This window comes from Sinocyclocheilus anshuiensis, unplaced genomic scaffold (assembly GCF_001515605.1).
Source record: "Sinocyclocheilus anshuiensis isolate Anshui unplaced genomic scaffold, SAMN03320099.WGS_v1.1 scaffold183, whole genome shotgun sequence".
Taxonomy (NCBI): domain Eukaryota; kingdom Metazoa; phylum Chordata; class Actinopteri; order Cypriniformes; family Cyprinidae; genus Sinocyclocheilus; species Sinocyclocheilus anshuiensis.
In genome coordinates, this window is record NW_015548309.1 from 5,596,383 (window position 1) to 5,599,732 (window position 3,350).

Below are 3,350 nucleotides of genomic sequence, written 5' to 3' on the forward strand. Positions count from 1 at the left end.
TATATATATATATATATATATATATATAATTTTGATTAAAATAAATCAATAATTGATTAAAGTAATAAAAAATAATAAATATATTTGATTAAAAATAATACATTTGATTTACATCAATTTATTAAAATTAAACAAAATTAGATTTAAATTAAAAAAAAAAAATAGGAACATTTAGAAATAAAAGGTAATGATGTAATAGAAACTAAATATTTCAAATAATATTTTAATCAATTTTTCACAGTATTAATGTGGTCTTTATACATAAAAATGTATAGCTGCCTTTTAAATTCCCTTGCATGAGAATGATCATATTTTGGGGTCCGTATATTGAAAACCCCTGGTCTAGTGTGGCGGTGAGCAACAGCGATTATGGCCAGTGAGGCGATGTTGAGGTGATTTCAGATGAATGGTGGTGTAATATCACAGCATGACTGGTGTGAAAATGAGAGCCGTTACTCCATTAGTGTAGACATCAGGTAAGCTTCATAACCGAAATACAACAGTATCCAGCTGAGAGAATTAGTGTGGCTGTTATTAAACCTCACATGCTTAAAACACCCATTACTGTCCGCTGTTAACTCTTCTCACACACACGTGATTAAACGGGGAAGCTCTCCGGTCAGAAAAGACTGTGGGCATTGAAATGCACAGGTGATCTAGAATGAATTAGACACATTTTCCATGCTCTTTTTAAAGCCTATTTCAAGTAAACATGGGAAAGATGCATGTTGTGGATTCCAGCTTCTTTGATGAATGACCTTTGAAGGCTTAATCTGAGATTCCAGACAACACAAAAGTGAAGAACGTGGAGACGAGAGTGCAGAGGTCATTATCTGGCACCAGCGGTCAGCACAGAGCAATCTGATCCCAACATCAAGAACATTAATCCCACATTTCACATCAACCAGAGCTCTTCCTGGCATACGCCGGCACACTTACAAAAATGTGTTCAAAGAACGTTTTGATAATGTTCCCATTAAGTTATGAAAACGTTATTTCTGAATGTTCTCTTAATGTTCAAAACGTCTAGTTTTTCAAATGTTTTTTCTTGGTTATATACAAACATTAAGGGAACATTCCATTGTAACATTTTACAAACATTTTGGGAACCTTAGAAATAAGAAACGTATAAAATAAATTTTTGTGTTAACGATTTTGGAACCATTATTAGTTTGTCTAACATTTAAAAACGTTATACAGCCATTCAACTAAAATGTTTCCGAAAGAATGTGCCATGAACGATGTATAACTAATGTTTTTTACATATCAGGGAAAAAATATGAACAATGTATGTTTGTGTGTTAACGTTTTGAGAACCTTATTAGTTTGGCTAACATTAAAAAAAAAGATTAGCCAAACATCCATCCAAACCTTTTTGGAAAAAACGTTGCATGAACGAATAACATTTTTGTGCTAATGTTTTGAGAACATTGTTTGTCTAACATTTAAAAAACGTTAGACGAATATCCAACTAAAATATACAAAAATAATAATAATTCCATGAATGATGCATGAATAACGTTTTTGTGTTAACGTTTGGATAAACATATTAGCTTGTCTAACATTTAAAAAACGTTAGTAGAAAATCCAAATAAAACATTTCAGAAAGAATGTTTTATGAACAATGTATAAATAACATTTTGTGCTAACGTTTTGAGAACGTTATTGTCTAACATTGAAAAATGTTTTTGTGCTAATGATTTGATAATGTTATTAGTTTGTCTAGCATTCAAAAAACGTTAGATGAATGTCCAACTAAAACGTTTCAGATAAAACGTTCCATGAATGACGTATAAATAAGGTTTTTTGTGCTAATATTTTGAGAACATTATTAAAGACCAGGGGCCAGATTCATGAAAATCTTAAATTGCAAGAAGTTCGTAAGAATGTTCTTAAGTGCAATTCTTAAGAAGTTCTCAAATATGTTCTTAAGGACATCTTTTTTCTTAAGAAGAAAACAAGTCTTTATTTGACAATGCATGGCTGAAGACGCACTGATAAACTCACACTTCAAGGATTGTCTTTTTGCGCTTCCTGCAGATTACCCTAATAATCATAATAAGCACGCACACTATTTTCGTCGCGACCAGCTTGACGGGCGCTCGGCTTCACGTTTTTGATGCGCCTGGTTTTTGAACAGTTACTTTTAAAGAGCCTGCCTCAAACTGCATCTGTTTCATTCATTTTTGTGCTGTGATTTTGCGCTCTCTTCCGAGTGAACGGTTCCGGTGTGTGTCTGCGCTGCTACAGTAAACGAGTCCTGTGTATGGGCGCAATCATATACGCGGATTATGTCAAATTTTTAGGCAGAAATTAAAAACTAGCTCCCTATCTGACTTCAGAAAACTCACGCACATCCCTATTAATAGTCCTGCAATGTATTATATGTAGCTAGTGTTGTTGTAATGCCTAAATATAACAATTGATTTGAAATAACCCAATAAATTCATTAAATCATTCTTACTATTTGGGATTTAAGACAAGTCTTGGACTACTTATACAACTTATTTACGATGATTTTTAAGAAGATTCTTTTCAAGAATTTGAATTCTTCTTAAGTTTTGTCTTGAGAAAAAAGATAATAACATTCTTAAGAAGAATATTTAGGAATACAAAATATTCGTAATATTTTTTTCTTAAGAATGTTTCGCGAATCCGTCCCCAGATAACTTTGAATGAATATTCTACTAACGTTACTGGAAGAACGTTTGTTCATAACCTTTAGGAAACCTTGGCAGACATTAACTACAGCTCTGGGAACGTTCTCTACTAGCTGGGGCTATGGACATCTGTGACCACGTGAAGAGACGTCAGGTCTTGAATCTGACCCTCATTTCATAGATTTGTCCGGCGCTTTCTGTTATCGGTTTCGCAGACAGAGAATCAGAGGCGTCCGGTCCGTCTGCTGAACTCTGAGCTCGTGTTTACGCTCCATCTAGAGCAACAAAAACAGTGGCCACATTAGCAATCTGTGAGCTGTCTGTCAGTCAGCCATCTGTGTGTCAGCTGACCGCTGTCTCGCTCACAGACCATAACAAACTGCCTGAAGAAGCAGCTTACTGTAGCATCACGCTGCTGATGTGTGAATGGCAATATAACATGTTTGACTTTGACGATCACAACTGATAGTCTTATTATAAAGAATTTGTGTAATAATTAGGGCTGTCAGTAGATTATAATAATTAATTGTGATTCAGGGTTGGACAGAATTTGTAATTGACTGCAACTGTGAATTTGAACAGGAAGTTGAATTTCTGTCTGTCTGTCTATCTATCTGTCTGTCGATATCTGTCTGTCTGTTTATCTGTCTGTCTATCTATCTATATCTGTCTGTCTGTCTGTCTGTCTGT